Here is a 15,620-nt window from a genome sequence, read left to right as displayed (position 1 = left end):
TTTTAGGTTACAGTTCTTCAAGTCACTTCTTAATATACTTACAATGCAAGTCTTGAATTCAGAACTCTGTTTTATTTCTTTTCATGACAGGGAGAAAAACCTAAAGTTGAGCTATAAGTCTAACATCTTCTGCTCATACTGGGCTCACTATCAGTTCTTACATAAAGGTAAAAACAGTTTCCCCTTGTTAATAAATCATGCACATAAATAATATAGTATTAGCATTTTTGTTTTCCTTAGAAGTAACCAGGTTACCATTAATAGCCTCATTAAGTTTGTTTCATCCCTTCTTTTTTTTTGCCCGTCTCAGTGTTTAATTGTGGCAGGGCCTCACGCACACGTGCATACACACATGCACTCAGGCTTCAGATCTTGTTGAAAGCTGCATGTCGACACTCTGCACACGCTCTTCAAACTTGGTGATCTCCTCCTCCCCCAAGTCTGTCTCCACCTTGTCCTCCACCACACACTGAATCTGCAGCTTCCAGATACCGTAGCCCACGGGCACCAGCTGGGAGGCCTCCCACACCAGCCCGTCCAGTTGGATGAAGCGCACACAGGCCTCCAAGTGGGCCATGGCCGTCTCACCGTCCCAAGGCTTGATGTCCAGCAGGATGGAGGACCTGGCCACCAGCGCGGGCTTCTTGACCTTCTTCTCTGCCTGCTGCTGCAGCCGCTCCTTCCGCAGCTGTGCTGCCTCACTGTCGCTGCCAAACAGGTCAGTGTCATCGTCCTCGTCATCCTCTGCTGCTGTGGCTGGCTTCTTGGCCGGGGACTCCGCTTGGCGCATGGGAGACACATGCTGGGTCTGCGGGGCTGTGGCCTGGTGGCCGGGCAAGCTCTTCTCCAGCACATTCAGCCAGGCCTCTCTGGTTCTCCACTTCCAGACTGGCAATCCGGAGGATGAGCTCACTGTGGTCTCCACTGGGGCTGCTAGACGCCCCAGGGCCTGAGCTTCCGGCCAGGGATTTCGGGATGTTCTCTCTGGCTCTGGCAGTATCAGGAGGATCACGCTGGCACCGTTCTCCTGGCGGGAAGCACCGGCCACAGGCCCGTTCATCTGTTCGTAGAATCTCCTTTCTGCAACGTCATGTTTGAACTTATCGAACCAGATCTTCTCATGTACTAGGAAGTTTATAGCCATTTTTCTGACGCCAGCCAAGGACGCAGCAACCAGGGAGGAGGAATCGCGGGACACGGGACGCCTAAGGAAAGGGGGTGTTTTCGTCCTTTTTTAGAAAACAAAGCAAAACAAAAACAAAAACTCCATCCTCATTAATAAACTTGTCGAATAAATAAATGTTACGTATTTATTGTAAATAAATTTTATGTATTTATTGTACGTAAATTTTATGTATTTATTGTAAATAAATTTTACATATTTATTGTAAGTAAATTTTATGTATTTATTATAAATAAATTTTACGTATTTATTGTAATAAAAAGTAAACAAGCTATCTCAGTTTTTGTTACATCAGCATTTTTAAACAGGAAAGGCCATATATATCAAATTTTAAATAAAAATGTGTTGATATTTAAAGGCTTTAAAATTAAATCTCATTATTTAAGTAAATTACTTTCAAGTGGTGAACTCATTTACAATATTACATATAAGCAGTTTTTTTAAAAAAAAATCAGAAGTTCATTCCAAGATTTTGTTAAAGAAAAGTTGAAGGGCTAAATTTCCAAAAGCAAAGTTTTAAACAAACAAAATTAGGTAGAGACATTCAACACAGTAAAGCTACCAGTAAGTTTATTAAACACAGACATTGATGTTTCTAATATTGTACAATTTTCAGAGGCCTCACATGACAAAACCCTTAAGTTTAATGATTCACTTTGAGGAAATACATCTATACTGACTACAAAGAAGGGTTTCTATGTCATCCTTTTTAATGAGAAAGTTAAAATGAATGGGTGTTTAGCAGTGTCTCATTATATAGAATTTACATTAGCAGAGGGTCTGATTAGTAACTTTAGATAACTTTCCAACCATGAAGAGTTGCAAAAGGGTTCCAATTGCATCTACCACCCACACATTCAAAGAAAAAGTACTAATTATGAAAAACAAAACCTTTAATGCCACCAAGGAATAAGAATAGTACAGTCAACCTCATCTGTATATCATTTTGTAGTTATGCATTATCTCATTTGGGTTTAAGACAGCTGGTGAAACTTGTGTTTGCATTCCCATTTCACAGATGATGAAAGAGGTTCTGAGAGGGCCACTGGCTTATCCCAGATTACACATTTAGTAAGATGGGGGATCAGAACTTGAAACCAATTGTGAAGCAGATACTGACTCTGTGAAATCCCTGAGCTGAAGTCCTTTCATGAGAGGAAGTGTTCAAACTCTTGTCTCTGAGGCTCCCTTGACTTTGGCCCTGAGCAAGGCCTGCCTGAGAAGCAGTTATTTAAGGAAGTTGTGTGACCAGATGGGCAGGGGTGTGGCCAGTGGAGTGGCTGTGATACACTTCTTGCACCTCGTGTCTTCCACCTTGCCTGATGACTTCACCAGCTATTAAGCACCTAACCCTGTAGTAAGTGCTGTGGGGAATACCACCGTGTAGGAAAACATGGTTCCTGTCCTCACAAACTATAACCACTGAGCCCATTCGCAACCTAAGGCCACTGAACACAATCTCAGGAGGCACTCTTTTCACAGCACATATTTATGGATGCCCCGATCATAAGTTCTGCATGTCTCCTGAAGGCCCCACTGAAATGTCATCAAACGTACCTGTCTGCAGGCTTCCAGAATGATAGAATTCTTTTTTTTTTTAATTATACTTTAAGTTCTAGGGTACATGTGCACAATGTGCAGTTACATATGTATACATGTGCCAGGTTGGTGTGCTGCACCCATTAACTCGTCATTTACATTAGGTGTATCTCCTAATGCTATCCCTCCCCTCTCCCCCCACCCCATGACAGGCCCCGATGTGTGGTGTTCCCCTTCCTGTGTCCAAGTGTTCTCATTGTTCAATTCCCAACTATGAGTGAGAACATGCGGTGTTTGGTTTTCTGTCCTTGCGATAGTTTGCTCAGAATGATGGTTTCCAGCTGCATCCATGTCCCTACAAAGGACATGAATTCATCCTTTTTTATGGCTGCATAGTATTCCATGGTGTACATGTGCCATGTTTTCTTAATCCCATCTGTCATTGATGGACATTTGGGTTGGTTCTAAGTCTTTGCTATTGTGAATAGTGCCGCAATAAACATACGTGTGCATGTGTCTTTATAGCAGCATGATTTATAATCCTTTGGGTACATACCCAGTAACGGGATGGCTGGGTCAAATGGTATTTCTAGTTCCAGATCCTTGAGGAATCGCCATACTGTCTAGAATGACAGAATTCTAACAGAGAACATAACACTTAAGGAGACATGCCAAATCACAGAGTGCCTTCACTGTGCCTGTGATGAGGAAGCTCTGAGGAGGGAACCCAGACCAGACCCCAATCTCTACAGCTCTTTGACAGAGTCTGTTCACCCAAAGGAAGGCCAGAAAGCATCTAGCCACCATTGTTCCTATGACTACCTTGTGTTTCCAATAAAAACCTACATGCAGGAAGAAAACAAAGACAGCAGTCTAACTTTAGAAATGCTCAAAATCCACTTAACTATAAAAATAAAATAATTTTAAGTAAAGTTTTTAGATTGTGGATTTTGAGAAAAAAACAACTTGTGTTTGGAATAGAATTTTGACTTAAAAATGAGAAGCAACGTTAGCCTACATGCTGCTGTTCCTGCCATGTGAGTCCTGGCTGGGGCCCTCTTCTCCTCTTGGCCATGAACAGTCCTCATCACACTTGTCCTCTGACTAAGCAACAAGGAAGTACCTGGAACCGCCTGTTTCCTCCAAGCAGATGGTTCCTTGCTTTTCACAACAGATGACAGTAAAATCAGTATGATATTATAAGAACTAGCTGATTAAACACCCCAATGTGTTGGCTTAAGAGTGCTGAATGAACAACCCATCACACCTGGTACCTGAGTCCCCCTTTTTCCAGGTGCAAGGTGAGATGCTCGTTTTAATCTGACGTGTCTGTGGGCATGGTGCGTGTCAGGACCACTTCTCTCTCTCTCTTTTGCTTCCTTAAACCAAGCCAGGCCCACTGCTGTGAACTCAGCTGCTGGAGTTCTTTCAGAAGGAGCATGAGACCAGGCTGCCTGTTTCCTACAGAGGCCTAGACTCTTAAGGCCTGGTCTCTTAAGACCCAAGACCATAGAACCTCAGCCGAATAACACACACTAACATTCTATTGTTGAGGCTTTTTTAATGGAAGACAAAATGTTAGTTTTTGATGTTTTTAAATAAATATGACTTAAAAATATATTGGTTTCTTCTTTTGAGATTTGTTGCTGTGACCATGAGGGTCATTGATTCCTTTACTCTGGAGATATTTATTGAGGGGTGCAATATGCAAGGTACTCTGCTAGGAAAATTCTTTCCCATCAGCCTAAACCAGAAACTGTCTGGTTTTCTGCTCTCTTTCCAAGGCCTAGAACCGTTCCCAGCATATAGTAGAATCCTAACAATGAATGAATGACACACTAAGATAAGCCATACCCGCATTTTCCCCCCACTAGGAGTTCAGATGGTTATAAAAATCAGTATAAAGACCTTTCCCTTTGGCAATCTCTGTCTATCAACTAATTGTTTCTTGGAGCCAGAATCAGATAGGCTCCATGGAGTTGACATGGCTTTACAGCAAATCAGTTAATTAACCACTAGATGTTGATAGGACACCTACTTTGTGCAATTTCCCCCCTCCTAGACAAATGAGTCACGCAAGGAAGTAACCAAGATAGTCTCTGTTTTCAGAGTTTCCACACAAACATAAAGTTACTATAATGCAGCCCCGAGGCCAAGGAGGTGGCATCAAGGAGACCTAAAGGAGGTCAGAGGAAGAAGATGAAAGCCTAGGATTTGGCCTTTAACTAGGGGAAGAATGGAAGAAAAGGCCTAACAGAAATGCAGGGCGTGTGTGTGTAGTGTGCGTCTGTATGTTGGGAGGTGAGGGAGAATGCCATGGACAGAGTCTGGGAGAAGCCAGAGCACACAAGGTACACCAAGAGTTAACTCCATTCAGTGTGATTTGAGTCAACTGAATAAATATTTATTGAATGCACACCGTATGCCTGGCATTGTGATAGGTAAACAATGGTTAACAAGACTGATACGGTTCCTGGGTCACTGGCAAGTGGGAGATACAGAGAAGTAAATGGACAATGATAATATAGTGTGATAAGTGCTATGACAGGGAAAAGTACAGGTGTTAGAATGATGTAGAAAGGACCCAACCCAAACACTGGAGTCAAGAAAACTTCCTGGAAGAGGGGATCTCAAGCTGACCCCCACAGCCAAGGTAGAAACTGGTTGGATGAAACTGTTCAGGTAGAGTGTACAGTACTTACCCTAGAATTGCAAACGTGAAGGACCATGGGGATCTGAAAGTGGCTAAGTTTGTTGGAACACAAGCGGAAGGAGGGCTAGAAAAGAGGCTGGGGATGGAAGCAGTGGCCAGAATTTGCATCTCTTGTACTTCAAATTAAAGAGTTTGGACTTCATCCTAAGGGCAGTGGTAACGTTGAGGAATTTTATGCAAGAGAATGAAACAAGTGGATTTGCATTTTAGGTAACTATCTGCAGTGTGAGATGGCCCTAAAGGAGCAATGGGTAAAAAGAACAAAAGGGTAATGTGCAGTTAGATCCTTGAAGTTTTATCCTTAACACAGTGTAAGAACCAAATGAATATTCTGTGAATGAAGTGATCAATGAATCAATCAGTAATTTGGTTCAGGATTGAAAATACAAGACTTCAGGCAGAGGATAAAGTTGTCTGTATGTATATAAGGGTCAGAGTGAAAGCTGATTGGAACACTGACATGTCTTCAAGTCTTGAATCTCATCAGACAAATGATAACAGTTGACAATGGAGTAAAGTGGAACAGAGTAGAAACAGCTTCAGTGTTGGAGTCAAAAGACCAAGGTCTGAGTCTTAGTTTTGATGTGCGCCTTAATTTATCTGACCATTGGGTTCTACATCTATCATGCCTATTCTTTATGTCCCACTGCATAGCTAGAATGGGAATGGTTATCACAATCTGTGTGCATTTCTGTTTTCAGGTGGTACGTAGGCACTGTGGGAAAACTGATGGCCCAGGGGAGTTTCTAAATCATCCACTGTAAAAATCAGTCAGTGAGTGAAACCTGTCTGACTGACGGTGGAATCGTGGTTTAGGTAGCAGGGGATTTAGAAATCAAGTAGCCAGTAAGTATTGCACAAAGTTTGGACAGGTGACTCTCTAACTTGTCCACTGGAGACCCTGGTGGAGAGGCTGGGAGAGGGGTAGGAAGGGCCCCTCTCCTGCTGCTGCCCCAACGAGAGTACTGGGCACAGAAAGAGCAGAAACAGGTGGTATAGTTGAGGGTCACAGGGGTCAGTGAGGTAGCCTGGAGAACATACACAGGCAGTTAAGGACATAGTCTAGACTAGGACTCAGCTCAGTGCTCTTTTCACAACTCCACCTGGTCAAATTAATTATGTCAACTCAAGATCTTAGAAAGGACAACTTATGTAAGATTCAAGCCAAGAGGCCTTCTCATAAGTCTGTGGCTATAGCTACCAGCCAGGGCCAGATGACTTTATAGAACGAGAGGGCAAACCAGGAATGCTTGCTGCAGGAGTGAGGCATTCCCCTGGATCCAGTTGTTTGGAAAGAAGAAGCCTTCATGAAGCATGGGGGTGGGACTATGTCGGTGGTGGCAGAGAAGTGCAGGATAAATTATAACGTACCTGAATCCAGAAATAATTTAAAAAGAATAAAGTAAGTGAAGAAAAAGCAGAAGGTAAAGAACTGCCCTGCAAGGAGGTTCTGGAAGAAGGGCCAGTGAACCAACTCGTCAGAAAGTACATCATACCACATAGTTTTAGGAAACACAGCAGGCCTGAGCTCCTTGGTACCCTCAGGAGATCCAAGTGAATAGGCAGAAAGTGACTGTGTTCTGTGAAATACTTCAGGCACCCAAATGCTCCTCTTTCCAGCACTTTTCATACCATTCCCCTCTCCTTCCCCTTAACACACTTGCACGCTTACACCTTCTGGCCCACTCCAGGCTGAGTTTTGCTTCTTTTCTGCAGAAGAGTGTGACACTAGGGCAGTATTACTGAACTGAAGAAATGTATTAAAACAACTTCTTTAAGAAACGTAATTTTTAGCTCACGGCCTTGAGTCCCATATCTCTAAATCATCTTCATCTTCTCGCTTTCCAGAAGCAGTATAAAGAGTCAGCTGTTCGGGTAGTCCATATAATTTGTATAAAGTAAAACTCAACTAAATTATTTTTTGGTTTCCTACATTCATAGAGTTAGCCCTCAAATGTTGGGTTAACTCTATGAATACAGAAAACCAAAAAATAATTTAGTCTCACCTGTTCCCCATAAAGAAGGCTCCAATAAATCAATCAGCCATAACAAAAAGACCACTTTCAGTTTTTCCTGGAAATTCCAAAGCAGATGGTATTAAAATCAAATTGGCTATATAATTCATACTCTCCAGTGATCACTTAGATAGCTCAATTAAGGTTCACAGTCACAGGTATCTCTGACAATCTACATATCTATAATATCCACACATAAATATCTGGGGCAGACATCAGAGTCCCTCTATCAAGACTGAAATCCATGTCTCCTGTGCTCTAATACATTTTACCATCCACACCGTTGAGTTGAGCTTTTTGCTACAAATGGTTTTAGGCTCTGATGTAAGACAGGAATTTGAAACATGCATTGGAGTATTTAATGGTGTTAATTTTTGGTGCACACAAACATCAACTTCACCCAACAATCCAGTAATATTGCAAAAAAAATATGCCAGAGAAAGAAATACAGCAATGGAATTCTTCAGGATTGCAAGCAAAGCAGTTCCACTTTCCTGCTGATACCAACAAGTAATAAAATAGCTGCCTATTTACAGGTCCTTAAATATGTTACAATCAATAAAGAAAATAAAAGGAAGAAGATAGGGTGCTTTCAGATCAAACAATTATTCTAACTTTTATATTCAAACATGTTTATTTACTTAAAGTCTTCGAATGTAACCCAAGTTAATTTTAAATGAACAACTGATTGTAACAAGGGAGATATAATCTGTGTGTGTGTGTCTGTGTGTTTGGTTTTGTTTCAATTGGATGATATAAATGTAAACAATTCCTACCTGGAAATATGGATGGTCTCTTCTTCGGGTGCCTCAGGTGAATGGGATCCAAGTTCTTAATGTTTCTTTGAAGTCTTCCTCTAATGTCATTTCCTATGAGTAGTTCAGGTGGCAGGCTACTCCGTCTTGATGATTTATAATCATTTTGAGATGAATTTAGTTTGTTCTTCGGTCTGGAAAATAAATTGCTGTCATCAACCGCCATTGTTGGGGATACATTAGAGACTCTGAACAAAAATCCAAAAAGCCAAACCCAGTGGCAGCCACCGTCACAGCCACCGTTGCAGCTGCCTCCGCCCCAGACTCTGATGTTCTCATGCTTTACCCTGCACTTGTTTGGGAAGCTTAACAAGTTGATAGGCGTGGACTTGAACAGGTGTAGAATTACTAAGTAGCCCCTCCTTTCTACAGTTAATAGCACAGGGGAGGAGAGATTCAAAAAAAAAGAAAAAAAAAACATTAGTTGCAGAAGACTGGGGAATTTGAACAGATGGGACTCAGAGTGGATGGTAACAAAAGTGGTGTAATGGTTGCTGCATGAAATTTCATCTTCATGGGTGCATAGAGCAAACACAGTTAACTATTAAAGAATAAATGCCTATGTAAATTCCAAGTCTAATTTGTTGTATCATTTCCCAAACTCTTACAGATTTTAAACAGTTTTGGGGAAGCATTTTTACATTCCCTCATGCCTTTAAGTTTCAAACTATACACATAACACAGAATGAACATCCTTCTTTATACAATGTCTTATTTGGCTGGCCACCAACTGGAAGTTGGCTGGAAGAGGGAGATGAGAGATGACTGGTGATGACCAGGAAGGAACCGGTTGTGGGCGTGTGTCAGGCAGCAGTGCCGGGAACCCGCTGTTGCTTGCCACCCACCCCTTCCATCCTGTGCTCCAGCTGGCAGATAGCTTCTCCAGAAGTTCCCACTGCCTGGCAGTGGAGTCAGAGGTCTAGAAAACAAGCCTTAGCCATAGAAGTAATGACAGGCCTCCACTCACAAATAAAAAGTCAATGTTATTATCCTTGCGTGGATTCTGCCTAGCTTTCAACTAAAATGGTCATTGGGTTTGGTGGTCTAAGAAAAACCAGCATTTCTTCACTCAAGATTCCTGCTTGTCCTGTCACCCAGTTTCTTTCTCTCTCTCTCTCTCTCTCTCCTGGATTTTGCATTTTTATGTCCTTTCCTGCCTTCCCTCTTGCTCTACGTATGTGGAAATGTTCTGCACTTTTTTCCTTAACTGACTGTGCAGAAATCATCACTCTATAATTCATCTTCCCCAGCCATGCCTCAGGGCTATGCCCATGTCCATCGGCAATCTCTCTCTGTCACATACACACAACACCCCTTTCGTGCTGTGTCTGGCTGCAATGTGAGAAGATGAGATTTGCCTTTTCTCTTCCCAGTGCCTGGAATCAACAGATATATAACATTATAAGGAATTTAGGGGTCATTTTGGAAATCATTGTTTATTTTGGTTTCCTAGATGCTAAATACGTTTTAATGTTTGTTGATATGTAGGAGCTGGTTCTTTTTATCAAATTGAGAATATACTTCCACACTAATACAAATTTTGTTCTCTTTATGCCCTTTCAGCAACAGATTTTCTGGAGAGAAAAGCATTTTTTTTTTTTTTACAAGTATTCCCAACTGAGAGTTGCCATTATAATCCAGCAATTATAATTATAATTATAATTCAGCAATCATATTTATGTATTAGATTATTAAGTTATTTCACCAATTCTGAGAATCATCTGCACTACTTCCCTCCCAGGACCTAGAATAATTTAGTCAAGTTGAAATGTACCATGAACTTCAAAACAATGAGTAACTTTTATGAAACCATTTCTAAAAGCCCATGAGACTGCCTGAATCTCCCTTACCCTAATAACAATACATTTTTTTCTAGTAAGGAAATATAAAGTAAAAGCATTTTTAAAAGTTTGAGATAATGATATAATAGGAGGAAAAAACATACATTCCTGCAACCCTAACTTCAAGAACAGTGTTTAATTTTCAAATATAAAGCAAGATAGAATCCTAGGGCACAAAGGATTGGGTGCTAATGGGGAGAAATTCGGCAATCAGGAAAGCAGAAGCTCAAGCTCTTCGGTGACTGTGTCTTTCTCCATCACACTGGTATCACGGGGCCAAATAAGAGCGTGTATGAGATGAAACAGAAGTCTCTAAGGAAAGGCATTATTATCACACAGGGTGTACACCGGGCATGTCTGCATAGTGTGCCTTTGTCTTTAAGAGTCCAGCTGAAAACACAGAACAAAGTACATATGCATTTAGAATGCATTACAATAATAGCCATCATTTACTGCATGCTTAAAACTGGCCAGATTCTGCGCGAAGCCTTTGGCGTGGATTATCTCATTGATTCCTCCTAATCACCCTGTTTTATAGAAGAAGATGCTGAGACACAGAGTCAAACACACAGGAATTAGAGGAGAGAAGATCTGAACACAGGTTTTATCTGACTCCAAAGTTCAAGTTCATGCCTTAAACTATACCACCATAACAATTGTTCAATGTGTATAATATCTAAAAGGAATTAAAAGTCTTTCTCTACTTTCCTAAAAACAATTATTGGTTTCAAGCAAATTCTCACTGCATCAACTGTGCGATTGAGGAGTGATCTGGCTCACTCAATTAGGTTTGCCCTGTGTAACAGTTGCCAGGAAGTCTTTGAGGTTCACAGAATGAAAGAGAAAAAGCAAGAAAATTCAAATTTTTGCCAGAGTATATAAGAAAGTAACTGCATTACTAATAAAGTATCCATGTTGAGGCTTTTTCACACTAAAATGCATTTTAGATAAAAGCATTATGTATTCCTGACATTTAAATTATGATTAGGAAAAAAAATCCTCTACCCTACTTCAGAGGTACATCAAGTCCTCTAAACCTCTAAAAATTAAATGACCTAAGAGAGGCAAGAGAAGTTCCTGATGTGTCCAACTTCATCTCTCTCCTGCCCAACTCATTTTCCCCTCATAAAGAATAGAAACAGATGGAGATCTAGCTCATTTAACACACTTCTTTAATGGAGAAAAGTGAGAACAACTTGACTTTTCTATTGTTAAAATATTAGAGCAATGTAAACAAGGAAGAATTTTTATTTATTCAAAAGTAGTATTAAACCTGTGAACATGAAAAAGTAAATCATTCTTTCAAAAGAGTTAAACTGGCTGCCACATGAATGATAATCAACCACAGAACATTTAGCGTGGTTTGTCTACATGAGAATATTTATAGATTACAATGTTAGGTCCATCTCTCCTTCTGTATAGCAACAGTCAAAGTGGCATTTTTTTTTTCAAGTGGTCAGAAGAATGATGATACAGACTTTGGGCTAAGAGGAATTTCAAAACTTATAGTATAAATAAATAATTTTAAATACATAAATGGACATTTTCTGTTTTAATGACCATTATTATCATTATCATCATTATTTTTGAGACAGGGTCTCTATCTGTCACCCAGGCTGGAGTGCAGTGACAGCAATCATGGCTCACTGCAGCCTCCACCTCCCAGGCTCAAGCAAACCCCCCACCTCAGCCATCTGAGCAGCTGGGACTACAGGTGTGCACCACCATGCCCAGCTATTTTTTATATTTTTTGTAGAGATGGAGTTTCACCATGTTGCCCAGGCTGGCCTTGAACTGCTGGGCTCAAGTGATCCTCCTGCCTCGGCCTCTCAAAGTTCTGGGATTACAGGTACGAGCCACTATGCCTGGCTGACTATTATGTTTTTAAAGGTCTCTATTCCCCTATAAATCCAATACATTAATCTCTTTTGAATTATTTTATTATCCTTCGAGAAGTTGTGTAATTTATATTAAACGATGTTACAGTATCATGGAAATTTTATTCTTCCTGGTAATAAGACTTTAATCTTCTTTCCCTCAGATTGTTCAAACAGTCTGTAGAAAGACATTTCCTCACTTTGTAGCCATGCTTTCCTTGTGGATTTTGGTAGCTTTTTTTCTGTAGAGATGGGGGTTGCCTAGGCTGGTCTTGAACTCCTGACCTCAAGTGATCTTCCTGCCTTGGCCTCCTAAAAGGCTGAGATTACAGGCATGAGCCACTGTGTCCAGCCCTATTGGCAGCTTTTAAATAGAACTGCTGAATTATTTTGCTTGTTGTGAGATAACTGTAATTACATTGAGAACAACATAATTTTACAACTGTAACCATTTTTCTCATTGTCACCTCCATAGAAATGGTCCGCCAAGAAGATTTCAGGCCTGTATGGATTTACCAAATTAATTCCCAAATCTCAAGCTGAACCAGCTATACTGCGTATCCTGCAAACATTTCTTATTTTTGAACTCTATTCAGTTTTCAACTGAGATGACCTACTAATCAGTGGGTTTGCCACTAGGAAAAAACAACAGTATAGAATATCGGAATGATGGATATCACCAAGTCAAACAGGTCAATTGATTTCTCCCTCCAAAAGGTCACCAGTCACCTCTTGTTGCCAACACATCTTCGCTCAATATGGGTAATGATGTTTGCAGTATTACCTGTGGTGTGATTACGGCTGAGGAAATCTTTTCTCAGATCCTAAAAATACAACGTGGATGTTCAGTATCTCATTGGCTCTCAATAGCAATGAACACTAATGACCAGTCTTCCCCTGTTACAATTCTCTGCTCCCTTGGCTTCCACGACACTATTACTTCTCATTTGTCTTCCTATGTCTCAGGTCCCTTCTGCTCAGATTCTTCAGGGTCTCCTCAAAGAGTCTATTTTCCTCCCTCCCTCTCTTTGGTAGGCCCATTTACTGAATACCTGTTATGCATCTGGCACGATGCTATGTTCAAGATCTCTACTCTTCAGAATCTTTTCATCTAAAAAAGGAGCAGAACAACAATACACAAATTATTGCAATACAGACTGACTGCTCTGTGCAGAGGTGAAACAAAAAAGTGCTTCCGTCTTCTCTTCCTGATGGAGAGAGGGGATGGGAAAGGGTTCTCAAACGACAAGTAGTAAGTTCACAAGGTAGATGAGTGGACTCTGGGCAAAGGCACTCAGGTGTGACATTAGCACCCAATGTCCGCAGAATGACAAATATAGCAATCCTGTGCCTAACACAGGACCTTACCTCATGCAGAAGTATGGACAGTGGAAAAACAAGATGGGACAATCTGAGAGGGCCAAAGGAAAAACAATCAGTGGTGTTACAATATGTATTTTAACACCATCATATATCAGACGTCTTCCAGATAATAATACAGACTTTAAAAAAGTCTGCATTAAAAAAATTGGCTGTAACTTTTAAAAACAACTTGGTAATTCCTAACAAAATGTAAGAAGACATTTACAATTTTCTAACTCTAGTAAGTAACCCTTCTCCTAAACCATCTTTATTTATTCCAGAAACCGTGATACAGGGATTTGCTGAAGCGGACTCTTAACACCGTTTTTAATGTCATGCACACTTTACTTTTTAAAAAAGCCTCAGAACCAGTTTTTACTGGCTTGAAATCTAACTTCATTTACACTTGCATTCTTCCTTGCTCAACTGTGCAAGTCCCAGCAAAATGCCAGTAAATGCCTGGCCTTTTCTCAAATTAAGGTAAGGCTTAAGGGCACATTTTTTTTTTTTCTAGGCTTGTGTGGCTCTCTTTGTTGAGAGGGTACAACATCAAGAAATCTCCCTCTCTACACTATCCCTGACACGCCCACATGGTCTATGAGAGGAAGTACTGTTAGTTTATGTCTTAGTCTTCTGTTTAAGGGATTTAACTACGATTTGCATTCATAAAAGAACTGAAAAATTTTGTTTTTTGTGTGTCCAACTACTAGGACAGTGTTTAACTTGAGAAATGTGGTTGCCAGAACCAGGCTGTCACATGACCACTGTAACTGAGAGAACTGCTGCATCAGTGGCTCCACCATCACTGGGCATTCTCACCTGTGGTTCAACTTGCCTCTGTGAGCTGAGGATGTCTAAGTGCAGGCTCCACCCCCTACTTCTCCACTGTGTCCTAGATGTCTATATTTAATTGCACACTGACTATTTCCTGGTGCAAACTCAGCACGTATAAAACTGGTTCCTCCAAATGTGCAGCTCCTGAATGTCTGTGTTTTTTATTTTACGGAAATGGCACCACATTTACCCCGTGACCCAAGCCAGAAACCTTGGAATTATTCTGTCCAAATCATGTCATTGTTACCGCTTAAACATCTTTTGATCTGTGTCTTCTTCCTCACCCCTGCTGACACTGACCAGTGGTAGTATTCATTATCTCATTCTTGAGCTATTGCTTCAGACTCCAACAGGTCTGGCTACTTGGAGGCTTAGTTCCTTAAGCATTCTACCTTTGACATGGCACTTGGCCCTTTAAGTCTTAACTAACTACCTCTGGTTAGCCCATTTCCCTCTTTAAAGACACTCAACAGAGTAAGAACAAGGAAACTTCCTCAACCTAATAAAAGACATTTACACAAAGCCTGCAGGTGATATAATACTTGATGAAAGACTGAATGCTTGCTTCCTTTTTAACATCAGGAAGAAGGCAGGACATCTACTCTTACTACTTCTATTAACATTGTACTAAAGGCTCTATATGGTGTTATCAGGCAAGAAAAAGAACAAAGAGCATCCAACTGGATATAAAACTGTATTTGCAGATAAAATAATCATCTATGTAGAAAATCTGATGGAAGCTATAAAAAAGTTTACAAGAACTACTAAGTGAGCTCAGGAAGGCTGTAGGATATAAGATAAATGCACAAAAATCAATTGTGTTTCTACATTAGCAATGAAAACCAAAATTAAAATGTTTTAATGCCATAAAAATATTAAATATTTAGGAAAAAATCTGACAAAAGATGTGATAGATATGTCTGTTGAAAACTAAAATAATATGACTAAAAGGAATTACAGAAAATGTAAATAAATTGAGAGATATATTATGTTCATTGGTCAGAAGACTCAGTATTGTTAAGCTATAACAAGACGGATCTGTGGATTCAATGTAATACCAGTCAAAATCTTAGCAAAAAAATTTTTTGGTAGAAAGTTACAAACTGATACAAAAATTTAAATGGAAATGCAAGGGATTAAGAATAGCCAAAATGACACTGAAAAAGAAAAACGTTGGAGAATTACTAATTTCTGTGGGCACAGTGGCTCATGACTGTGATCCCAGCACTTTGGGAGGCCAAGGCAGGCAGATCACCTGAGGTCAGGAGTTCAAGACCAGCCTGGCCAACATGGCGAAACCCTGTTTCTATTAAAAAATACAAAAATTAGCTGGGTGTAGTGGCGGGCACCTGTAATACTCGGGAGGCTGAGGAAGGGAGCATTGCTTGAACCCAGGAGGTGGCGGTTACAGTGACCCGAGATCACGCCATTGTACTCCAGC

General features: G+C 40.5%; 1 pseudogene; it reads right to left on the bottom strand.

Moving 5' to 3' along the window:
* Positions 1–365: 365 nt before the first annotated feature.
* Positions 366–15,620, bottom strand: part of LOC112610955 — a 107,997-nt pseudogene continuing 92,742 nt past the window's right edge.

This window comes from Theropithecus gelada, chromosome 17, assembly GCF_003255815.1.
Source record: "Theropithecus gelada isolate Dixy chromosome 17, Tgel_1.0, whole genome shotgun sequence".
Taxonomy (NCBI): Eukaryota; Metazoa; Chordata; class Mammalia; order Primates; family Cercopithecidae; genus Theropithecus; species Theropithecus gelada.
The sequence above is the reverse complement of the archived record's forward strand: the minus strand, read 5'-3'. Positions and strand labels throughout refer to the sequence as shown.